Here is a 25,692-nt window from a genome sequence, read left to right as displayed (position 1 = left end):
ACATCTCAAAAAAGATATAGTGGAATTAAAAAAGGTGCAGAGAAGGCGACGAAAATGATAAAGGGGATTAGATGACTTCCCTATGAGGAAAAGCTAAAGCGGCTGGGGCTCTTCAGCTTGGAGAAAAGACGGCTGAGGGGAGATATGATAGAGGTCTATAAAATAATGAGTGGAGTGGAGCAGGTTGATGTGAAGTGTTTGTTTATAATTTCCAAAAATACTAGGACTAGGGGAAAAGCGATGAAGCTACAAAGTAGTAAATTTAAAACGAATCTGAGAACATTTTTCTTCACTCAACGTGTAATTCAACTCTGTAATTTGTTGCCAGAAAATGTGGTAAAGGTGGTTAGCTTAGCAGAGTTTTAAAAGATTGGACGGCTTCCTAAAGGAAAATTCCACAGACCATTATTAAATTGGACTTCAGGAAAATTCACTATTTCTGGGATAAGCAGCATAAAATGTTTTGTACTTTTTTGGGGATCTTGCCAGTTATTTGTGACCTGGATTGGCCACTGCTGGAAACAGGATGCTGGGCTTGATGGACCTTTGGTCTGTCCCAGTATGGCAATACTTAAGTAGCTACTCTCTCACCCTCCCCCACAGAGATTACACTGAAGGAAGAGAAGGAGGAGGAAGTGAACTGCTGCACATCCGGTCACTTCCTTCCCCTCTGCCAGATTAGACATAACTGTGTATAACCACACAGTTATAATATACCAAGTCATGTCTAGGCTTGCAGAGGAAGAAGTGACCCAGTGTGCAGGGGTTCACATCCTCTGCCTACTACTGACGCACAAGGAGGTTGGTTGAAAACAGGAGACGGGATGACGTCAAAAAGTTGAAGCCAATTAGATTAAACTTCCCCTTCCTCATGCAGCCAACATCCCAGTACACAAAACAAAGTATACAAACCTATGAGCTAATGCATCCACGTTGTAGCTCTTTATTGTTGGTAGCATTTTTATTTAATCTCACTTATATTTTCAAACATGCCAGCTTGTACAGCATACGGATGTACACAGAGGAAGTATAACAACAGAAAAACATTTCATAGGTAGAGTAGTAATCCTATATAATAATTCTCACCTCCAATGTTCTGACTTGCCTGGGACCATGGCTCATTCCGAGTTGGTCTGCTAGGCTCCGTAGATCAGGCTGACATCACCGTAGCCATTATGATGTCAACTTCAGAACCCGGAAAGGGGGGGGGGGGGGGGAACATGCCTCACAGCTGAACCATGTCCAAAGGAGGGTCGCTGGACATGGGTGGCTGCAGGGGGGCAGGGAAGAGAGGAGGGTCATTGGACATTGGTGGCAGGAGGGGGGGCAGGGGAGAGAGGAGGTTCGCTGGACATGGGTGGCTGCAGGGGGAGAGGAGGGTCGCTAGACATGGGTGGCGGCAGGGCAGCCGAAGAAAACCTTGCTAGCGCCCGTTTCATTTGTGTCAGAAACAGGCCTTTTTTACTAGTTTGTTATAAATCTTAATCAGCGTGTCATTTGGAAGGGCTGGTTACAAGGACACCCTAGCACGTGTTATATTCATGCAGGGATTTTTTTTCTCCTGGTAAAGAGCCATTAAAACAGACACCAATGTTATGAGAATTAGAGTTTCTATTTATTTACTTATTTATGACATTTATATCCCCCATCAAACATGAAATATATTGAAACCTGAAACCATTTAAAATCTTTTATTTTCCCTGAGCCTAGATCGAAAGAAAACGATGGCAAGTGGGAACTAGGGACTACGGGGCATGCGATGAAACTACAGTGTAGTAAATTTAAAACAAATTGGAGAAAAGTTTTCTTAACCCAACACATAATTAAACTCTGGAATTCGTTGCCGGAGAACGTGGTGAAGGCGGTTAGCTTGGCAGAGTTTAAACAGGGGTTAGACGGTTTCCTACAGGACAAGTCCATAAACCGCTACTAAATGGACTTGGAAAAAATCCATAATTCCAGGAATAACATGTATAGAATGTTTGTACGTTTGGGAAGCTTGCCAGGTGCCCTTGGCCTGGATTGGCCGCTGTCGTGGATAGGATGCTGGGCTCGATGGACCCTTGGTCTTTTCCCAGTGTGGCATTACTTATGTACTAACTTGCTCCTTTTGTTTTGTGGACTGCAGTGGTAGTAATAAAAAATAAATGCATTTTTATAATATATTTAAAAGACATTAATAATGAGGGCAGAGCTACCTTCTAGAGTGAGTCTAAATGTGCCAACATGGTCCAGTTCAGCACACTATTACCGCCAAGTTCATACAAAGCTAATTATGTTAAATGGAAAATAAATCTGTTGGCTCAGCCTGCTTGCTGTGCGAATATTCCATCATTGTTTCATTAATGATACCAAGTATTACATATTAAGAGCATTTGCTTTAAACTTTGAATTAATTTATCCAGTCCTTACATGCACATGGTTTTGCTTTTTAAACCCAAGGGTGAATCCCAAGGGTGGTAGAACAATTAGGTATAAACTGTGCTGTTTCTGACTTTACTAGTTTTGGACTGCTTTGGGTCCTGCTCATCTGTACATCTGCTGTCTGGAATTTGGGATGATGGAAATAAGAAAATAAAAATTAAGTTTAGGATGTACTCTGCAGAAGTTGTTTACTTTTGCAATGTGTGTATGGATGCCTGTTCTGGTGTATGCATGTGATAAAGTGAAGATACTTAGCAGGTATTCTCCAAGGACAGCAGGCTGAATATTCTCACACATGAGTCAGCGATCCACACAGGCCTGGGAATCTGCATAAAAATATAGCAAAAACAAAAGATTTGCCAGAGCCTTCTACACGCATGCAGCGACGCACCACACATGCGCGTACTGACTTCTCACTCGCCGCGCGAGCACGTACCTCAGTTAAGTCCAAAAGCATAAACAAATAAACAACTCCAAGGGGAGGTGGGCAGGATTGTGAGAATATTCAGACTGCTGTCCTCAAAGCATAACAGCTACAGGTAAGTATCTTCGCTTTCTCCGAGGACAAGCAGGCTGAAATATTCTCACACATGGGGTATCCCTGAAATCTAAGCTCACCCAAAACAATCAACATTGGTCAATTGGGCCTCACAACAGCGAGGACATAACAGAAATTAACCTGAAACTATATACAACTAGTCAGAGCGCAGCCTGGAACAGAATAAAACAGGCCTAGGTGGGTGGTGTTGGACTCTAAACCCCAAACAGATTCTGTAGCACCGACTGCCCAAACCAACTGTCGCGTTGGGTATTCTGCTCAAGGCAGTAGTGTGATGTGAATGTGCAGACAGAAGACCACGTTGCAGCTTTGCAAATTTCTTCAATGCAGGCTAAGTGAGCCACTGACATAGCCATGGCTCTGACATTATGAGCCGTGACATGACCCTCTAGAGTCATCCCAGCCTGGGCATAAACGAAGGAAATGGAATCTGCTGGCCAACTGGAGACAGTGCATTTTCCGATGGCGACTCCCCTCCTGTTGGGATCTAAAACAACAAACAACTGGGCGGACTGTTTGAAGGGCTTTGTCTGCTCCACGTAAAAGGCCAATGCTCTCTTGCAGTCCAAGGTATGCAAACAGCTTTCGCCAGGGTGGGTAAGAGGACAGGGAAAAAATGTTGGCAAGACAACTGGCTGGTTCAGATGGAACTCTCACACCACCTTCGGTAGGAACTTAGGGTGCATGCGGAGGACTACTCTGATGTGATGAAACTTAGTATAAGGTGCATTCACTACTAGGGCCAGAAGCTCACTGACCCTAAGAGCTGAAGTAACCACCACCAAGAAAATGACCTTCCAGGTCAAGTACTTCAGATGGCAGGAATTCAGTGGCTCAAAAGGAGCTTTCATCAGCTGGGTGAGAACGACGTTGACATCCCATGACACTGGTGGAGGTTTGACAGGGGGCTTTGACAAAAGCAAACCTCTCATGAAGCGAACAACTAAAAGCTGTCCAGAGATAGGATTACCTTCTACACGCTGATAAGCACTAATTTCACTAAGGTGAATCCTTACGGTCTTGAGACCAGACTCTGACAAGTGTAGAAGGGTATTCAAGAAGGGTCTGTGTAGGACAAGAAAGAGGATCTAGGGCCTTGCTGTCACACCAGACGGCAAACCTCCTCCATTTGAAAGAGCAACACCTCAGTGGAATCTTTTCTGGAAGCAAGACCCGGGAGACAACCTCCGAAAGACTCAAGGAAGCAAATTCTAGACTCTCAACATTCAGGCCGTGAAAGCCAGAGACTGGAGGTTGGGATGTAGAAGCGATCCCTCGTTCTGGGTGATGAGGGTTGGAAACACTCCAATCTCCAAGGTTCTTCAAAAGACAATTTCAGAAGAACAGGGAATCAAATCCCACATGGCCAGCAAGATGCGACCAAGATCATGATTCCGCAGTCTTACTTGAGTTTCAGCAAAGTCTTTCCCACCAGAGGTATGGGAGGATATGCATACAGAAGACCTGTTCCCCAATGTAGGAGAAAGGCATCTGACGCTAGTCTGTCGTGGGCCTGAAACCTGGAACAGAACTGAGGGAACTTGTAATTGATTTGAGTGGCAAAAAGATCCACCAAGGGGGTGCCCCATGCTCAGAAGATCTTGCGCGCAACGCCCATATTCAGCAAACACTCGTGAGGTTGTATTACCTTGCTCAGCCTCTCGGGAAGACTGCTGTTTACGCCTGCCAAATAAGTGGCTTGGAGAAACATGCCGTCACAGCGTGCCCAACGCCATAGCTGGACGGCTTCCCAACAGAGAGGGCGAGATCCAGTGCCACCCTGCTTGTTGGTGTAGTACATCACAACCTGATTGTCTGTTTGAATCAAGATGATCTGGTTGGACAGCCGATCTCTGAAAGCCTTTAGCGCGTTCCAGATCACTCGAAGCTCCAGGAGGTTGATCTGAAGACCTGTTTCCTGGAAGGACCAGGCTCCCTGAGTGTTAAGCTCATCCACATGAGCTCCCCACCCCAGGAGGGACGCATCAGTCATCAGCACTTTCTACAGCTGAGGAATTTGGAATGGTCATCCCCTGGTCAAACTGGGCTGGATTATCCACCACTGAAGAGAATTGCGAAAGTCAGTGGACAGTTGGATCACATCCTCTAGATTCCCCGTAGCTTGGAACCAAAGAGAAGCTAGGGTCCATTGAGCAGATCTCATGTGTAGACGTGCCATGGGTGTAACATGAACTGTGGAGGCAAAGTCTCAACATCTGCCGAGCTGTGACCTGCCTAAGGCATTCGAACTGTGGACACTAGGGACAGAAGGTTGTCTGCCCGTGCCTCGGGGAGATAGGCTCGAGCCGTCCTTGTGTCCAGCTGTGCTCCAATGTACTCCAATTTCTGAACAGAAGTGAGATGGGACAGCGTTATTAATAAACCCCAGTAGTCATCCACATAGACTCCCGAGCACCGTCCTCAGAGGTGCTCTTCACTAGCCAATCGTCAAGATAAGGGAACACATGCACTCCCAGTCTGCACAGCGATGCTGCAACTACTGCTAGACATTTTGTGAAAACTCGGAGCTGATGCCAGACCAAATAGCAGTACGCGGTACTGAAAGTGCTGCGTTCCCAGTCGAAACCGAAGATACTGCCTGTGAGCTGGAAGTATCGGCATGTGAGTATAAGCCTCCTTCAAGTCCAGACAGCATAGCCAATCGTTTTCCTGAATCATTGGAAGAAGGGTGCCCAGAGATACCATCCTGAACTTTTCTCAGACAAGGAATTTGTTCAGGGCCCTTAGGTTAAGATGGAACCCATCCACCTATTTTCTTTTGCACAAGGAAGTACCTGGAATAGAATCCCAGCCCTTCTTCCCCTGGTGGAACAGGTTCGACCGCATGGGCCTTTAGAAGGGCAGAGAGGTCCTCTGCAAGTACCTGCCTGTGCTGGGAGCTGGTGGGCAATTTGGACGTTTGTATTCCAGATTGAGTGTGTATCCTAACCTGACTATTTGAAGAACCCACCGGTCGGTTATGAGAGGCCACGTTTGGTTATTGCGGCTATGCTTTTCTGGAGCCAGTCAAAAGCCTGTGGGTGCAAGCTGTTGACCAGAGTGAACCTACGCCTCGCATAGGAATAGGGGGCACTTCGTGACCCCCCAAAAAACCTTCCATATGAGGGAGGATGTAGCAGGTGGCCTCCGGCAGGAGACAGAAGTCATAGCATCTGTGTGCTTCTTGATCTGGTCGACCAGGTCTTCTACCTTCTCTCCGAAAAGGTTATTCCCCCCGGCAAGGTACATCCACCATACTCTGCCAGACCGAATGGTCTAGGTCAGAGACACACAGCCATGAGAGTCTGCGCATCGCTATACCTTGAGCAGAGATTCTGGATGCCACATCAAAAGTGTCATAAGCGCCCCTGGCCAGGAATTTACGACACACCTTCTGCTGCCTGACAACCTGGGAAAAAAAAGTTAGGCCTGCTCCGGAGGGAGGGTACCGACCAAACTAGACAGCTGCCTCACAGAGTTCCGCAAGTGAATGCTCGTGTAGAGCTGGTAAGATTGGATAAAGACAGCAAGCATAGCAGCCTGATACGTCTTCCTCCCAAAAGAATCCAAGGCATTAGCTTCTCTGCCTGGGGGCGCCGAGGCAGTTTCTAGTACTACTACTACTATTTAGCATTTCTATAGCGCTACAAGGCATACGCAGCGCTGCACAAACATAGAAGAAAGACAGTCCCTGCTCAAAGAGCTTACAATCTAATTGAGAGTGGAGTCCACCACCATGGAGTTATGGGATAACTGAGAACTCATCAACCCAGGTTCACCGTGGATTCGATACTGGGACTCCTTCTTAGGGATCACGGGGCCAGACAGAGGAAATGACCAGTTCGCATAAGGACTTCCCGGAATACCATATGCAAAGGAGCCATTACTGCCTCCTTAGGTGGAGAGGTGTAGTCCAGGACGTCGAGCATCTCAGCCCTGGGCTCATCCTCCACATCAGTAGGGAACGGATTTCCTGCACAACAATGAAAAGGAGAGGTTCGCAGGAGAAGGCACTCTCCTTTCAGGTGGAGGGGAAGGTTCAGAGGGAATCCCAAAGGACTCATCGGAAGAAAAGTACCTGGGATCTTCCTCTGACTCTCCCACGAGCGCTCCTCCTCAGTGTCGGAAAGCACGCTCCCTCAGGGACCTCAGAGACTGAGCCTGTCTCGACACCGAGGACCTACAGTCTTGGTGATGTCGAGGGGCCGACACCCGCACAGACTGCGGTGAAGCTTCCTCTGGAAGCAGGGCTCAGATGCACTTGTCGAGAGCAGGCATCGGATAAGGCTGTGGGGCCGGTGGAGCAGTAGGTGGCAGAGTCTGTGAGGCTCAGAAGCAGGAACTGGACTGCTGAGAGGCTGACGTGCCGGCACCTCCTGTATGGAGGGGAGCGGTCCTCCTGGCGCCGACACCATGAATCGAGGGGGAACTGTATCAGTGCTTCTTAGCCTTCATTCGATGCACCTCACTGAGGCTCCTCGATGTCAACGAGGATGAAGTCGAATCCTCACATGTCCTCGGGGTCGGATCCAACGATGGCCGGTCCCGGGGGGCCAGTACAGCAGGAGGCTTCGAGGTAGGTGGAGGCCCACTTGATGCCTCAATGCTCCCAGCATGCCGTGGCCTCTCAGCAGCCATGCCTACCTCCACTCCCGACGTCAATGCATCCCTCGATGTCGTAGACCTCAGTTCCAATGCCAAAGAACCGGACCGAGCCCAAAAAGTTTCTCTCCTGGCTTCTCGAGCTAGTTGAGTCCTTTTCTTCATATGAAGACAAAGGACACAACGAGCTGGGCTATGATCTGACCCAAGATACTGGATACATCAGGAATGTGTATCTCTACTTGAGATGGTCCGGGTCCACCGAGTACAGCGTTTGAAGCCGCTGGGAGTCTTCGATGACATGGAAGGGAAAATTGCACCGGTGAAATCAAACGGCTCGATTGTGCCAAGAAAAAAAGGCACAAAAAGGGAGAGACACTGCCTCACGGCCTAAAAGACGGCCGCTATCGGAAAAGAAAAGAAACTTTAAAAAGGATAAAGAAAACTAAGAAAAATAAAGAACACGCTTTTTTTTTTTTTTTTTTTTTTTTTTTTTAACAGAATTAAATGAAAATAAAAAAAATTAAACGAAAACACACTTCAAAATGACGAAGGCTCTTTCTGGGGCACGAAGAGATAAGCCACAGAAAAAGCTGTCGCTCCTCACGCAGAAAAAAAAAAAACTGAGGTACGTGTTCGTGCGGCGGGCAGAAAGTCAGTCTGCACATGCGCGGTGCGTCGCTGAATGCAGCCCAGAAGGCTCTGGCCAATCTTTTGGTTTTGCCGACCCATGTGTGAGAATATTCAGCCTGCTTGTCCTCTGAGAATATTTGAATAACTGTCTATCCTTATGGCTATGATTTCTGAACATGCGGCATTTTCCTATATTTCCAACAAAGCATTATTGGACTCTACTTGCGGACTTATGTGAGGTTAATGTTTCTTTTTTTTCCCCCCTTTTTGTTTTTATTTTCCTAGAACTTAGTTCAATTAAAATTAACTGTAATTAACTGAACTTTCTTTACAAGTTTGTTAGACTTGTCTTATGTAAAAATTTAAAATAATTTTAAAAAGGGAGAACAACAATGAAAAGGAGAGGTTCGCAGGAGAAGGCACTCTCCTTTCAGGTGGAGGGGAAGGTTCAGAGGGAATCCCAAAGGACTCATCGGAAGAAAAGTACCTGGGATCTTCCTCTGACTCTCCCACGAGCGCTCCTCCTCAGTGTCGGAAAGCACGCTCCCTCAGGGACCTCAGAGACTGAGCCTGTCTCGACACCGAGGACCTACAGTCTTGGTGATGTCGAGGGGCCGACACCCGCACAGACTGCGGTGAAGCTTCCTCTGGAAGCAGGGCTCAGATGCACTTGTCGAGAGCAGGCATCGGATAAGGCTGTGGGGCCGGTGGAGCAGTAGGTGGCAGAGTCTGTGAGGCTCAGAACAATGAGCTCCTTTTATTATCAATCAGATTGAGATGGGAAAATTAGGTTCTTACCTTGGTAATTTTCTTTCCTTTAGTCATAGCAGATGAAGCCATTACGTATGGGTTGTGTCCATCAACCAGCAGGGGGAGATAGAGAGCACTCAACTTTTCACAGTGCCTCATGGCCAGCCAGCTCCACTGCCTCTTCAGTATTTGAAACTTCCAAAGCAGTATGGCAAACCACAATGGGAATAACATGAACTTTCCTCACAGCGAACAATGGCCCCTTAACAAGGGCATGAACTCAAAAGGAGGGAATGAACACATCCTCCTGGAGGGAATAAACTTGTCCTCCTTATTGTATAACTGGAGGGGATACACGCAACCTCCTGGAGGGAATACACTCATCCTCCAAAACATAAACTGGAGGGAATGGACTCATCCTCCTATAAGTGAACATAAATCCTGAAGACTGTTTTCAAACTTTCTCCCAAGGAAGGAACTTCAGGAAACAAGAACAGAACCTGAAACAGATTCACAGCATACAGACAATCATACAGGGAGGGCTCATGGCTTCATCTGCTATGACTAAAGGAAAGAAAATTACCAAGGTAAGAACCTAATTTTCCCTTCCTTGTCATCAAGCAGATGAAGCCATTACATATGGGATGTAACAAAGCAATCCCTATATAGGGTGGGAACAGGTCACACCACACGCTAGCACTTGTGCTCCAAAACGCGCATCCCTCCTAGCAGCCACATCCAGCCTGTAATGTCGGGCAAAAGAGAGCTTAGAAGCCCATGTTGCTGCACTGCATATCTCTTGACGAGAGAGTGCTCCAGTTTCAGACCAAGAGAAAGAAATCGCTCGGATGGAATGCGCCTTAAAGGCTACAGGAGGAGACCGGCCGGCCAGCAGATAAGCTGAAAAGATAGTTTCTTTGAGCCAGCGGGCAATAGTGGCTTTAGACGCTGGAGATCCTCTGTGAGGACCTGATAGCAAAACAAACAGATGATCATAGATCCTGAAAGAGATAGTAACTCGCAGATATTGCAGCAGAGTCCTGCGCACATCCAACAGGTGCAACTGCCCAAAAGATTCTGGAAACTCCTCCTTAAAGGAGGACAAGAAAATAGGCTGGTTTAGGTGAAACGCTAAAAACCACCTTAGGCATGAAGAAAGGCACAATCTGAACAGTGACCACGGACTCTGAGAATTGCAGAAATGGGTCTCTACAGGACAGCGCCTGGAGCTCTGACACCCGTCTCGCCGAAGTAATGGCCAAAAGAAAAACAGCCTTTAGTGTCAAATCTTTCTCCGATGCTAGCCGAAGCAGCTCAAAAGGAGAAGCCTGTAGGGCCTTCAAAACTAGCCCCAGGTTCCAAGCTGGACAGGGTGCTCGCATGGAAGGCCGGAGCCGAAGCACCCCACTAACAACCGTGCCACATCTGGATGAGCAGCTAAAGACACGCCTTCAACCTTACCACGAAGGGAGGCCAACGCTACCACTTGCACCCGCAGAGAATTATAGGCCAAGCCTTTGTGTACACCATCCTGCAAAAAGTCCAGAATCGGCGAAACAGGAGCTCACATGGGTGTGATCGCTTTTGAAGCACCCCAAGACTCAAACTGGCGCCAAATCCTGGTATAAGCCACAGAAGTGAAACACTTGCAGGCCTGCAGGAGAGTGGAAATGAATGTGTTTGAATAGCCTTTGTCCCTCAATTGCGCCCTCTCAATCGCCATGCCATAAGACCAAAGCGGCAGGCGTCCTCCATGGCCAACGGACCCTGTGGCAACAGGTTCGGTACCAGAGGTAAAGGAAGGGGAGCCTCCACTAGCATCTGTCGGAGGTCCACATACCAAGGCCTCCTGGGCCAATCCGGGGCGATGAGGACCACTTCTCCTTGGTGCAGCCAAATCCGCAGGAGCACACACCCTATCAAGGGCCACGGAGGGAATACATATATTAGACCCGGAGGCCAGGGCTGAGTCAAGGCATCCAATCCTGCCGAGCAAGGATCTCTCCGTCTGCTGAAGAAGCACGGGACTTTGGCATTTGAACTTGTCGCCATAAGATCCATCACGGGCTTGCCCCATTTCGCACATATCTGCAGGAATACATCGTCTGCTAGTTCCCATTCTGCTGGATCAATCTGATGCCTGCTTAGATAATCGGCTTGCACGTTGCTCTGACCTGCAATGTGAGCTGCCGTCAAACTGAAGATGCAGCTCGGCCCAGTGGCAAATCTGTTCGGCCTGCGCGGCCAGTGCTCTGCACTGAGTGCCGCCTTGTCGATTTATGTAGGCCACTGCTGTCATGTTGTCAGACATCACTCGGACAGCCAATCCTTCCAGGGTCACTTGAATGGCCAGAAGCGCCTGAAACACCGCTTTCAACTCCAGGCGGTTGATGGACCACTCCGACTCCTCGTGTGTCCATAGACCCTGGGCATGCTTCCCCTTGCAATGTGCGCCCCAGCCCTTCAGGCTGGCATCTGTCACTACTAGACACCAATCGGGGAGTGCCAGCGGCATTCCTCGCCGCAGCATGCTGTCTGAGAGCCACCATTCCATGCTGAGTCGGGCCACAGGGAGCCAAGAAAGTCTGCATTGATAATCCTGAGAAACTGGAGACAATCTTTGAAGTAGGGAATACTGTAGAGGTCTCAGGTGCGCTCTCGCCAAGGGCACCACTTACAATGTGGCTGTCATCGATCCCAGCATCTGGACAATGTCCCAAGCTCGCGGGCGGGGCATCCTCAGGAGCAGACGGACCTGATTCTGAAGCTTGCACCGCCTTTACTCGGGAAGAAACACATAGCCCGAGTCTGTGTCAAACCTGGCTCCCAAATATTCTAGAGATTGCGAGGGGGTCAGGTGACTTTTGGCCATATTGACGACCCAGCCTAGAGACTGAAGTACTGAGACCACTCTGGCTGTAGCTTGATAGCTCTCTGTTACAGAGTCTGCTCTGATGAGCCAGTTGTCTAGGTACGGGTGAACCCTGATACCTTCTCGCCTGAGCAAAGCAGCTACTACCACCATTACCTTCGAAAAGGTTCGAGGAGCTGTGGTGAGGCCAAAAGGCAAGGCCCGGAACTGGAAATGTTTTCCCAACACCACAAACCTCAGAAACTTCTGGTGCGGGGGCCAAATAGGTATGTGCAAGTAAGCTTCTTTCAGGTCTAGAGATGTGAAAAACTCTCCTGGCTGTACCGCAGCAATGATGGAGCGCAGGGTTTCCATGTGGAAATGCCGCACTCTCAGGGACTTGTTTAATTCTTTTAAGTCCAGAATAGGGCGAAAAAACCCACCTTTTCGCGGCACCACAAAGTAGATGGAGTATCAGCCGTAGCCGTGTTCGACGGGAGGTACCGGGGACACGGCCCCTAACTGAATCAGACCTTGCAAAGTCTCCTCTACCGCCGCCCATTTGGCGGCAGAACCGCATCGGGACTCCACAAATACGTCTCTTACTGGGGCGTTGAATTCTATTCTGTAGCCATCTCTGATCAGGTCCAGAACCCACTGATCTGAGGAAATATTGGCCCACTCCTCGGCAAAGAGGGAAAGACGTCCTCCGATGACAGGAAGCGAGGAGAGGGCCGGCGCACCATCATTGAGAGGTGCACCACAATCTGTAGGGGAATTAGCCCTTCTACGCTTTTCTTTATGCCAATTATCAGGGAAAATAGCCTCAGCGGGCAGTCGCAGGCCAGAATCCGCCGGGGGGGGGGGACAATAGAAGGGGCCTCAGACGACCCTTGAGGGAGAGCTCTTTTCAGCATGTATGCTTTATGCAATAACAACACAAAATCAGGGGAGAAAAACTCGCCCTGGGCACCCAGATCCCGTCCGGGGCTAGCCGCTCCCTGAATAGCCTCAATTGGAGGTCCCCCAGCCCCAGGCTCAGGGCTCTTCAACTCTACAGAGGCCGCGTCATGCGGAGAATTCAAAATGGCGTCCGCTGCCAGCTCTGAGCGGGAAGAATCATCGCTCGCCATGCTCGGGCCGGCTCTTACACCTGTACAGCACGATTTACAGAGCCCCGCTGCTGATTTGCGCTTGCCACACCGGGAACAGCACTTTACATTCTCTGCAGCCATCGCCGAAAACGGCGGGAAAATTCAAAATGGCAGTTTCACGCCAAAAACGCCCCGATCGCGGGCCCACCCCGGAGGAGTTAGAAAACACTCCTACCTCACCGGACCGAGTATCACAGCTCCGGTCCCACAGAAGAATCAAAGGAAAACCTCTGTTCCATTTTTATTTTTTTTATTTTATTTTATTTTTAACGCTGTGAGGAAAGCAGAGGTAATAAGAACTCCGGAGGCTCAGATGAGTGGGAAGGGCAGGGAAAGGCGAACCAATGTGCCTGCATCCACTGAGTGGGAAAGGACAGGGAAAGGGCTAACCTATGTGCCTTCAAAGTGAAGCTGCTATAGCCTCTAACACCCCGGCTAACAACTGGCAAGCCAGGAGCCACCCCCAGGCAGATTTTTGATGGAGCTCGAATAAGCTGCAGCCACCCTGCTTGGGGAGATAGAGAATACTGAAGAGGCAGTGGAGCTGGCTGGCCATGAGGCACTGTGAAAAGTTGAGTGCTCTCTATCTCCCCCTGCTGGTTGATGCACACAACCCATACGTAATGGCTTCATCTGCTTGATGACAAGGAAACGAGTTTTCAGTTTTGGCACAGTATAAGTCATCTCAAGAACAAAAAATATAAGAAAACCAATGGACTGCATTAGGGGCTTATAGACCATTTAGTTATGTTTAAACAAAAGAGATCTGCATGAAACAAAATATTTTTATTTTGCCTTTAAAAAAAACTTGCCACTGAAACAAGTTCAGAACAGAAAATTTATATATCTAAAATATAAACTTCTACAGAACAGATGAAGATGTGATTCTATGTGCCCCAATGAAAGGAGAGTTTAATTTTTCCTCCATTTAATTTCAATATATTCCATTTTTATAACACCAGGCTTCCCAAGGCAGATTACAACAGTTAAGATGAACCCATTAGGAAACAAGATATCCTTATGGAAATTGGCCATCTGTACTGTATAGAACACTGTAGAAAAATGAGCACAAAATACAGAGTTTGTAACTGCGGTTTCTACCAGCTATAATTTTTTAAGCTGTTTTAAGTGATATTCAATTTTTCTTTTGTAATATTTATATATTTCATATTTAAGTTAAAAAGCTGTCAAACAAAAAAAGAAATAAAATCTTTTGTCCTCCACCTTTTAAGGCACTGCCTATCCAACTGGAACAGTTTTAGACTACTGGCTTCAGGTCATATAATGGACTAGATAGGCTCACTCCATTTCCTGTTTGCTGAAGCAGCATACCTGCAGGGTAAGAGGGTAGAGCAAGGTGAGTGTGCCATGTGAGGAGTATGTGGAGAGCAAGGTGAGCATGTGCCCTGGAGTTTGGGGGAAAGGACTGGGATAAAGCTTGTGCCATGATTGCTGGGGGCAGAAGCTAAGACTGTGCCACTGGTGTGGAGGGCAATCAAGATTGAGTGTGTGTCACAGGGAGAGTGGGAGAGATAGAATGATAGCTGGAGAGGAAGAATAAAAAAGTGGGCATGGGCATGAGTGCCTTAAGAGGAGAAAGAGGTGGGGGTAGTGTGTGTGATAAGACTTTGGAGGCAAAATTAGGGGTCTTGTTGGGAGTTAGAGAGAGAGATGGAACAAGGGAAGCTGAGGAGGAAATTTCAAGCCTTATGATAGGTAAACTTTTGTGCAAGCACACTACAAATAAACAATGCGGAGTTTTCAAACATTTTGCATAGAATGCCCCCAGGAGTAAATGGCTCAGTGATCATCACCTAGAAGGATCCTTTCTGGCTGCCTAAAATGAGTGTGAACCTTAAAAATAATTAACAGCTTTCATTTTACTCAATGTTAAAGTTCCTTTTTAGTTCCTATGGGGGTCTTTTACTAAAGCTTAGCTCGAGTTATCTACAGCAGAACCCATTTTATTTCTATGGGACCTGCTGCAGATAACTCAAGAAAAGCTTTAGTAAAAGACCTACTATATTCACAAATTTAATGGCAGCAAACATAAAAAAAACAACCAAACAAAAAAACAAAGACAAAGCAAGCAACAATTACTTACATATCATTGTGAAGAAGATATAAGGCTAGAAGCCGACCATAAACCTGAGGTGTTGCAATCCCTCCAGGGGCCTAGAACAGACACAATTTTAATTTTGCTCACATAGCCATTTTAAATTCTGCATAATAAAGGATTAGATGGCTACTAGACCAACAAAGACATTGGTTCATATCTGGCTCAGCTCCACGATAAACACAATTATTTACTGCCATTTGACATTTGGGGGGGGGGGGGTAAATTTTATAACAGGATGCATTAGGATTTATACCATTTTACTGTATGAATCCATTTCAAGATGGTTTACAATAAAACAAAAAACAGTAAAGATTAAAAAATAACAGAATGCCAGTGAGAAACTGAATATCTTCCCAGGTTTTCAACACACTAAAAAGTAGAACCTTAACCAATAAGGCTGACTACTATAATAGCCTCAAAGAAGAAAATGTTTTCAGACCCTTCCTAAAAAGATAATTATGTTCCCATTTCACATAGCTTTACGATTAATTTATTCCAGCAACTGGGACCTCACCCATTAAGAGCCTCTTTTACTAAGCTACACTGGCAATTCCCAGTGTGGAAAATGCACCACAGCCCATTTCTGCGTCAAATTTGCCGCACAGGAATCGTTAGCGTGGTTTGGTAAGAGAGGCCCTAAAAGTCTTCTTTAACAGAATTCCTTAGATGGAATTTCTAATAATCTCCTAGCCTTGTAGAGCATTTTACAAGCAAAAAGTTTTCTCACTCTCATGAAGCATACGTAAATTAAATTGAGGCATCTCAGTCAGATTCTCAGGTGGAAAGGTAATCCATCATTACAAGGCTTGCCCCATGGCTGAGGCTCAAATTCAGGTCTCCCAGCCAATGAAGCCGACTGTGGCAGAGGCAGGTCATAGAACCAAAATGCTCGATTCCATGGAACAAAGAATAAATGGTGATTTGAAAATATAATGTTTTCTCAAAATCAGTTGGCAACAGAGGAATGCCCAAGGACTAAAACAGCGAATCAACAATATCAATGTCTCTGGTAACATCCAATGGAAAGTACGCAAACCAGGACTCAAGCCACCAAAAATATAAACTCAATGTCACAGCTTACACACGTGTCAACTTATACATCTAGTATATAAATAGAGTACCCTCAGATATATTCCACTATTGATGCAGACAATAATGCTGCTATAAAGTGGTATAGCACTTTTCATCGGGTTACTCTAAATGTTTTTTTGGGGAGGGTTTTTTCATTTTGATTACATCCCATGGGAAAATTAGGTTCTTACCATGATACTTTTCTTTCCTTTAGTCATAGCAGATGAAGCCATTACGTGTAGGTTGTGTCCATCAACCAGCAGGGGGAGATAGAGAGCACTCAATTTTTCACAGTGCCTCATGGCCAGCTAGCTCCACTGCCTCTTCAGTATTTGAAGCTTCCAAAGCAGTATGGCAAACCACAATGGGAATAACATGAACTTTCCTCACAGCGAACGATGGCCCCTTAACAAGGGCATAAACTCAACAAAAGGAGGGAATGAACTTATCCTCCTGGAGGGAATAAACTCGTCCTCCCAAAACATGAACTGGAGGGAATGAACTAATCCTCCTATAACTGTAACAAGAATCCTGACGACTGTTTTCCGACTCCCCAAGGAAGAAATATAACTTCAGGAAACAAGAACAGCACCTAACATCAGAATCACTGCAATACACAGGGAGGGCTCATGGCTTCATCTGCTATGACTTAAGGAAAGAAAATTATCATGGTAAGAACCTAATTTTCCCTTCCTTGTCATCAAGCAGATGAAGCCATTACATATGGGATGTAACAAAGCAATCCATAAATAGGGTGGGAACAAGCCACACCACGCGCTAGCACCTGTGCTCCAAAACGCGCATCCCTCCTGGCAGCCACATCCAGCCTGTAATGTCGGGCGAAAGAGAGCTTAGAAGCCCAGGTTGCAGCACTGCAAATCTTATGAAGAGATAGTGCTCCAGTTTCCACCCAGGAAGAGGAAATCGCTCTTGTGGAATGTGCCTTAAAGGCTTCAGGCGGAGCCTGGCCAGACAGCAGATATGCTGAAAAGATAGCTTCTTTGAGCCAACGGGCAATAGTGGCTTTAGACGCTGAAGACCCTCTGCGAGGACCTGCAAACAGCACAAAAAGATGATCAGAGGTCCTGAAAGAATTTGTAATTCGCAGATACTGCAACAGAGTCCTGCGCACATCCAAAGGTGCAACTGCCCAAATGAATCTGGAAACTCCTCCTCAACAAAGGAGGCAAGAAAAACAGGCTGGTTTAGGTGAAACGCTGAAACCACCTTAGGCATGAAGGAAGGCACGGTCCGAACCGTGACCCCTGACTCTGAGAATTGTAGAAAAGGGTCTCTACAGGACAGCGCCTGGAGCTCTGACATGTCTCGCCGAGGTAATGGCCACTAAACAGACGGCCTTCAGTGTCAAATCTTTCTCTGAAGCACGCCAAAGCGGTTCAATGGAGCCCCCTGAAGGGCCTTCAATACTAACCCCAGGTTCCAAGCTGGACAAGGTGCCCGCACGGGAGGACAGAGCCAAAGCACCCCTCTAAGAAACCGCGCCACATCTGAATGAGCAGCTAAGGACACGCCTTCAACCTTGCCACGCAGGGAGGCCAATGCTGCCACTTGCACCCGCAGGGAAGGCCAAGCCTTTGTGTACACCATCCTGCAAAAAGTCCAGAATCGGCGAAACAGGAGCCCGCAACGGAGAAAGCGCTCTTGAAACACACCAGACTTCAAACTGGCGCCAAATCCTGGCATAAGCCACGGAAGTGGAGCGCTTACGGGCCTGCAGGAGAGTGGAAATTACCTTATTTGAGTAGCCTTTATCTCTCAATTGCGCCCTCTCAATCGCCATGCCATAAGACCAAAGTGGCAGGCGTCCTCCATGGCCACCGGACCCTGTGGCAACAGGTGCGGAACCAGAGGTAATGGAAAGGGAGCCTCCAACAGTATCTGTCGGAGGTCCGCATACCAAGGCCTCCTGGGCCAATCCGGGGCGATGAGCACCACTTCTCCTGGATGCAGCCGAATCCGCAGGAGCACTCGCCCTATCAAGGGCCACAGAGGGAAAACATACAGCAAGCCCAGGAGCCAGGGTTGAGCCAAGGCATCCAACCCGGCAGAGTGAGGATCCCTCGGTCTGCTGAAGAAGCACGGGACTTTGGCATTGGCACTGGTCACCATAAGATCCATCACTGGCTTGCCCCATTTCGCACATATCTGCAGGAATACATCGTCTGCTAGTTCCCACTCCGCAGGATCGATCTGATGCCTGCTTAGATAGTCGGCTTGCACGTTGCTCTGACCTGCAATGTGAGCTGCTGACAGGGACTGTAGATGCAGCTCAGCCCAGTGGCAAATTTGTTCGGCCTGCGCGGCTAGAGCTCTGCAATGAGTGCCACCTTGTCGATTTATGTAGGCCACTGCTGTCGTGTTGTCCGACATCACTCGGACAGCCAATCCTTCCAGGGTCACTTGAAAGGCCAGAAGAGCCAGAAACACCGCTTTCAACTCCAGGTGGTTGATAGACCACTCCGATTCGTCGGGCGTCCACAGACCCTGGGCATGCTTCCCCTTGCAATGTGCGCCCCAGCCCTTCAGGCTGGCATCTGACACCACTAGGCACCAATCGGGGAGCGCCAGCGGCATTCCCCGCCGCAACATGCTGTCCGAGAGCCACCACTCCATACTGAGGCGGGCCACAGGGAGCCAAGAAAGTCTGCACTGATAATCCTGAGATACTGGAGACCATCGTTGAAGTAGAGAATACTGTAGAGGTCTCAGGTGCGCTCTCGCCCATGGCACCACTTCCAAGGTGGCCGTCATCGATCCCAACAGCTGGACAATGTCCCAAGCTCGTGGGCTGGGCATCCTCAGGAGCAGACGGGCCTGATTCTGAAGCTTACACCGCCTTTGCTCGGGAAGAAACACATAGCCCAGGGCTGTGTCGAACCTGGCCCCCAAATATTCAAGAGATTGCGAGGGGGTCAGGTAACTTTTGGCCATGTTGACAACCCAGCCCAGAGATTGAAGGACTGAAATCACTCTGGCTGTAGCTAGATGACTCTATTTCTGAGTCTGCTCTGATGAGCCAGTCGTCTAGGTACGAGTGAACCCGGATACCCTCTCGCCTGAGAAAGGCAGCTACTACCACCATTACCTTGGAGAAGGTTCCGGGAGCTGTGGCGAGGCCAAAAGGCAAGGCCTGAAACTGGAAATGTTTTCCCAACACCGCAAACCGCAGAAACTTCTGGTGCGGGGGCCAAATTGGTATGTGCAAGTAAGCTTCTTTCAGGTCCAGAGACGTGAGAAACTCTCCTGGCTGTACCACCGCAATGACAGAGTGCAGGGTTTCCATGTGAAAATGCCGCACTCTTAAGGACTTGTTTAGCTCTTTTAAGTCCAGGATCGGGCGAAAAGACCCGCCTTTTCGTGGCACCACAAAGTAAATGGAGTAGCGGCCTAGACCTTGCTCGGCGGGAGGCACCGGGGTCAGAGCCCCTATCCGGCACAGACTGTGCAAAGTCTCCTCTACCGCCGCTCATTTGGCGGCAGAACCACATCAGGACTCCACAAACACGTCTCTCACCAGGGCATCGAATTCTATTCAGGATCCGTCTCTGATCAGGTCCAAGACCCACTGATCTGCGGAGATTTTGGCCCACTACTTGAAAAAGAGGGAAAGTCTTCCTCCAATGACAGGAAACGAGGAGGGGGCCGGCGCACCATCATTAAGAGGGTCGCCCCTGAACTCCAGGCCTTGAACCGGCAGCTGCGGAACGTTTGTCCGAGCAAAAGGAGTTTCTCTGCTGAAAGCAAGCAAGCGAAGTGAACCCAGCAGCACGCCCCGGGCGGTACGGTACCCTCTAGCTTCACGGAATCGAGGTCTGTAAGAGGAGCGGACCGCCTGACCCTTAGAAGAAGGCTTCGGCCTATCTTCGGGCAAGCGCTGAGGTTTGGAATCCCCCAGGCCTTTAACAATGTTTTCCAGCTCCTCACCAAACAGGAGAAGGCCTTGAAAGGGCAACTTCACCAACCTTTGCTTAGAGGCCATGTCCGCCGCCACTGCTACAGCCATTTGTTTAGCCGAAGCTCTGACCATATCATAAAGGGCGTCAGCCAAAAAGGACAAGGCCAACTCCATCCGCGGAGCCACTTCAGATAAGGTCTCCGCTCCATCACATCCATTCCACTGCCTGCTGTAACCAAGCCAGGCAGGCTCTAGCAGCTTAACAACTGCATGCAGACGCCCAAACAGTGAGACCTGCCAAATCAAAGGACCGCTTCAGAACTGAATCAAGCCTGCGGTCTTAAATATCCTTCAGGGCAACTCCTCCTTCAACAGGGAGGGTAGTTCTCTTTGTCACAGCCGTGACCAGGGCATCCACTTTAGGCATTGCAAAGCGAGCCAAATGTTCCTCACTCAGAGGGTATAATTGCCCCATAGCCCTGGCAACCTTCAAAGGTCCCTCGGGGTCAGCCCATTGAGCCGAAATAAGCTCTTGGATGGAGTCATGCAAAGGAAAGGCTCGAGCAGGCTTTCTGGTACTAGCCATCCTTGGATTAACACAGGAGGCTGTGCCACTCCCAGGATCTTCAATCGAGAGGGCTTGTAAGTCATCTGAAATAAGCGCTGGCAGCTCCTCGCGGTGGAAAATCCTCACCGCAGACGGATCATCAAGCTCCTGTGCCAATTCTGCACCCGACTCTGACTCCTCAGCCCAAGAAGTTCTGCCAGACCCCTCAGAATCCTCATAGCCCGACCACGGGGGGGGGGGGGGGGGGAAGGGGGGTGCGCCACACTCAGAAGGGGAATTAGCCCTTCTGCGTTTATCAGGAGGATAAGAAACAGGCAAAGCCAACTCCAAAAGGCCAGGATCCACCGGGGGGCAGGCAGAGGGTCCGAAGAACCCTGTGGAAGAGCTCTTTAAGCATGTACGCTCTATGCAGCATTAAAACAGGGGAGAAAACTGCTCCCTGACCGCCCAGATCCTGCCCAGGGCTATCAGCTGTATTAGCCTCACTCAGAGGACCCCCCCCCCCGGACCCCCCCGGATTCAGGGCTCTCCGTCGCAACGGAGGCCGCACCATTTGGAAAATCCAAAATGGCGTCCGCTGCCAGCTCAGAGCGCAAAAGATCGCCGCTCGCCATGCTCAGGCCGGCTCTACTGTCTATACAGCACGAATTACAGAGCCCCGCTGCTGATTTGCGCTTGACACATTTAGAACAGTGCTTTACAGTCTCAGCAGACATGGCAGTAAAGGAGGGAAGCTGCTGGCCAGATTGATTGCTCGTAAGCAAGCTTCGCGAACAGTTACATCGTTAAAAGATGGGACCGGTAAATTATGTCACACAGACAAAGAGATCAGAGACACATTTAAAATGTTTTATCAGAGGTCACGTGATGCTAGGCAAGGGGGAGGACGCCGCACGTTGTAGCTCCGCGGACCCTCGGTTAACACCAACCCGTAGCGACATAAAAATCGGGAGAAAACTCAGCGAAAACCGCAGCAAGAGCAGTGGGAATTCCCCCGCAGTAAAACTTCTCAAAATTGCCGCGGCAAACGGGCTGGAATGGCGTCAAAATCGAGCCGCAAAGAAGGAACGAGGAGCCGCGTGGGAGATGGCAAAATGGCGGACGCAGGCTCCTCGGGTGAATCGCTGAGCTCGATCTGGGCGACAGAGATTGCGGGGGAAGTATCGAGCCTCCTGGAGGTATCGGTGGACAAGAAACTGCAGCGGATCTCAGACCAAATTGAGCAGCTGGACGGAAAAATAGAAGGCTTAAAAACGGACATGTCAGGCTTTCAGCAGCGCCTCTCGGATATGGAAGACCAGAGTATGCAGCATGAAAGCCAGCAGAAAGAGATGTTAAAAAGACTGGAAAGTCTAAAGTCTAAACTTGAAGATTTAGAGAACCGCTCGCGCCGCAATAACCTAAGGCTTGTGGGATTGCCGGAATCCATTCGGGAAGTGGACCTCCGGCAGTTCTTGGAGAAATGGCTGCCCAAGGTTTTGAATTTGAAAGAGCTGGAGAACTGTTTGAAGACTGAGCGGGCACACCGGCTGGGCAGTGTCAGACAAGAGAAGGAGAGACCGAGAATTGTAATCTGCAGAGTCCTGAATTATACCCACAAGCAGGATATTTTACACACATGGTGCTCGCGGGGCAAGATCCAGTATGAAGCTTCTACAGTACTTTGTTTCCAAGATTTCTCAGCAGCCGTGGTGGCCCAGCGCAGACAGTTCACGGAGGTCTGCAAGCAGCTCTACGAGAGGCAAGCACGTTTTGCACTGCTATTTCCCGCCAAGCTGCGCATCCAGTTTGAAGGCAAGCCACATTTTTTCACATCCCCTGCGGAGGTGAAGCAATTTGTGGAGCGAATGGAAGTTCACGAGCAGGAGAGCGGAGACGTGGAAGCATCTGGCAATCTGCCAGATCAGCGCCCGGCGGGGAAAAATGTAAGCAGAGAAGAACACAAGTCGCAGAGGGAAGATCATTGAGAGGAAGCACAAGGAGCAACAGAGGACAGTGCATTGAAGGTGTCAATTACTGGTGGACATGAGGGCAAATTAGCAAGGTAACTGCTCATAATTTGAAAATTTTTTCTAGAGTTGAGTTGTTAAAAGTTATACTGTACAGGTGATGTCACCGGGTGAGGGGAGGGGCAGGGGGCGTGACCAGTTCTCAGTGAGGACGCAGTTACTACTGATGAGGGGATGGGGAAGAGGGAGGGGGGGCGTATAAGTGTGTGCCTAAGTATTTTTTGAGTCTAGTATGGTTTGTTTTGTTTTTTCTTATTGTAATTCTTCCTTCCGAGCAGCATAGGCTGAAAGTTATAAAATGATCTGCTTCCAATGGAATGGTGGATGGAGGTCGCACCCAGGGGCTGGGGGGTGCGGTCTCACAAGGAGAGCTCTACAATCTGAATATAGCACAGGGGTCCTTCAGGCCGATGGGATCAGTTAAATTAGTATCCTGGAACGTGGGGGGATATCCTCGCCCATTAAGCGCACTAAGGTGCTGCAGGCCCTGCGGCGACAAAGCAGATCTTGCATTTTTGCAGGAGACACATTTGACAACTCAGGAACACAATAAATTCCAGCAGGGATGGGTAGAACAGGCAGTAGGATCCCCAGCGGTAGGTAAGAAAGGGGGGGTCTTGATATTAATCCGTAAAGGCCTGCAGTTTCGGTTTAAAACGAGTTGAGCGGGATTCCGAGGGCAGATATGTATTAGTTGAAGTGGAGTTGGGGCAATCTACGTATATTTTATGTAATGTGTATGCACCCAATGTGTATGATTGTAGATTCCACCGATCTCTTATTGAGCTGTTGGGTCCCTATCAGGGGGGAAATGTGATCCTGGGAGGAGACTTTAATCTGGTGTACGATGCTCACAGAACAGGCCCTTCGGCATCAGTTCAGAGTCCAGGGGTGGGAGGCTTACCCTTTCTCTGCTCCACATTGGATCTGATTGATGTATGGAGAGAGTGTTACACCCGAATGTAAGGGACTACACACCTAGAGCACATCTCACGCAATCGCGTATAGATTACTTCCTCATCTCGAGAGCTCTCTTCTCAAAAGTACTAGTAGCAGAGATAGGGCCGTGCGAGGTGTTGGATCACTCACTCATCTGGTTCCAGTTACAGGGTCTAGGGACTGGGGGAGGAGGGGGGGGGGTTGGAGATTCCCCCTTTGAGTTATTTTGGGACCCCCAATTTAAGCATACGTAAATGAAAAATGGAAGGAATATGCCAACCCACAACAAGCAACATCAAACCAACCTAGTTTATATTGGGAAACATCTAAAGCGGTGATACGGGGAGAGATAATTGCTTACAGGGCTAGAGTTTAAGAAGATGAGGGACAAGAGATCATCAGACTGGAGAAGGAGGGTCCGTCACAGAGGGTTAGGTGTGGGACGCATATGACACTTGAGGAGAAGGGAGCTCTCTTAACCACTCAGAAAGCACTGAATGAACTACTCCATCAAAGGGCGGTTTAAGTCCCATAAGTACTATCAATATCAATTTTCATTCATGGTAAACAAAGCTGGGGCACTGCTGGGGAGATTGGTGCGGGGGAAAAGAGGTACCCAGAGAATTTTAGAGGTAAAAGATGAGGGTGGCCAGCTTCGCAGGGAATCTAAAGACATTGCAGATTGTTTCAACGGTATTATGAGAAATTGTATAGGGAACCACTAGACATAATGCAAGATAGTATGCTATACTTAATTAACCAGGCCTTGCCTGCGGGTATCAGAATCCCAGATGTATTTAAATAGTCCAATTACAGAGGGGGAGCTGATGCTGGCGCTCCAGCAGAGTAATATACAAAAGGCACCGGGGGCCTGATGGATACACCATAGCATATTACAAGTTAGTCCAAGATCAGGTGACAATCCCTCTGTTAAATCTTATAATGACATGGCAACTTCTGGGGTAATGTCAGATGCCTTGAACGTGGCAAAAGTATAGTGTTATTGAAGCCTGGAAAAGATGGGTCTGAGTAGGGTCGTCTAGGCCCATATCGCTAATAAATTGTGATGTCAAATTTATTCTAAGATTTTGGCCAACAGACTGTCTCGAGTACTACAGACTTGATTGCACCCCCACAGGTGGGATTTGTGAAAGGCAGGTCGGTAGGGAGTAATGTTCGGCACTATTGGCATCCCTGGAGATTGTGGAGAGGCAGAAAAGGCCTTCCCTGTTGGTCAGTTTCGACGCAGAGAGAAGACCTTTGATCGGGTGATATGGAATTTCATGTTCGCGGTTATGAAAGAGTCGGAGTGGACGGTTACTTCCGTATGGCAGTGGGTGCGCTCTACTCTAACCCCACAGGCATTTCATGTGGGTCAATGGGGAGAAATCGGCACTGTTTCAGATCAGAAGAGGCACCCAGCAGGGGTGTCCACTGTCCCCATTGCTGTTTGTGCTAGCTCTAGACCCATTGATTAGGGAAATTGAGAACCATCCAGAAGTGGAGGGGGTAACTTGGGGCACCTCCGCGTTTAAGGTATCCGCGTTCGCGGACGATATATTAGTACATCTAACCCACCCGCTCGATCGTTGAGAGCTCTGTTGGAATTGTTTCAGGAATATGGCGACTTTGCAGGGCTCAAAATCATTACTCTAAATCTTGGCGTTGACAGCCCACACAAGTGTGAAGACAGAATGGGAAGGCCGGATTCCCGCTCAAGTGGGCTTCGGACTTCCTTCCCTATTTAGGGGTGAGGGTCTCTATGAAAACGTCCATGTTATACCAGCTTAATTTTAATAATCTGTTAGACAAGTTAAAGGGTCGGTTGAGCTTGTGGGAGGACGCTACCGCTTACGTTGCATGGGGCGGATACATTTGTTTCGAAGGTTGAATTCCCGAGGTGGCTATATACATTCCAGGTGCTACCCCTGAGGCTTCGGCGTAAAGACCTAGGCCAGCTTTATTGCTTTCTGAGGAGGTTTGTGTGGAGAGATACTAAACCGAAACTTCCATTGAACTTACTCATGGGCTCATGGAGGGAGGGAGGTATGGGACTTCCTAATATCCGAAGATATAACCAAGCTTGTCTGCTGCGCC

At 48.5% G+C, this 25,692-nt stretch overlaps 1 long non-coding RNA gene across 1 annotated transcript in view; it reads right to left on the bottom strand.

The window, feature by feature from the left end:
- Positions 1 to 208: 208 nt before the first annotated feature.
- LOC115474640 overlaps positions 209 to 25,692 on the bottom strand; it is a 62,468-nt gene continuing 36,984 nt past the window's right edge. Inside the window, exons 2-4 of the long non-coding RNA XR_003942882.1 lie at positions 15,074 to 15,148; positions 5,447 to 5,453; positions 209 to 220 (exon numbers count right to left, since the gene is read on the bottom strand). This is a non-coding gene — a long non-coding RNA (uncharacterized LOC115474640). The remainder of the gene's footprint in view (positions 221 to 5,446; positions 5,454 to 15,073; positions 15,149 to 25,692) is intronic.

This window comes from Microcaecilia unicolor, chromosome 7 (assembly GCF_901765095.1).
Source record: "Microcaecilia unicolor chromosome 7, aMicUni1.1, whole genome shotgun sequence".
Taxonomy (NCBI): Eukaryota; Metazoa; Chordata; class Amphibia; order Gymnophiona; family Siphonopidae; genus Microcaecilia; species Microcaecilia unicolor.
Note: the sequence above shows the minus strand (reverse complement) of the source record. Positions and strands in the feature narration are given on the sequence as shown.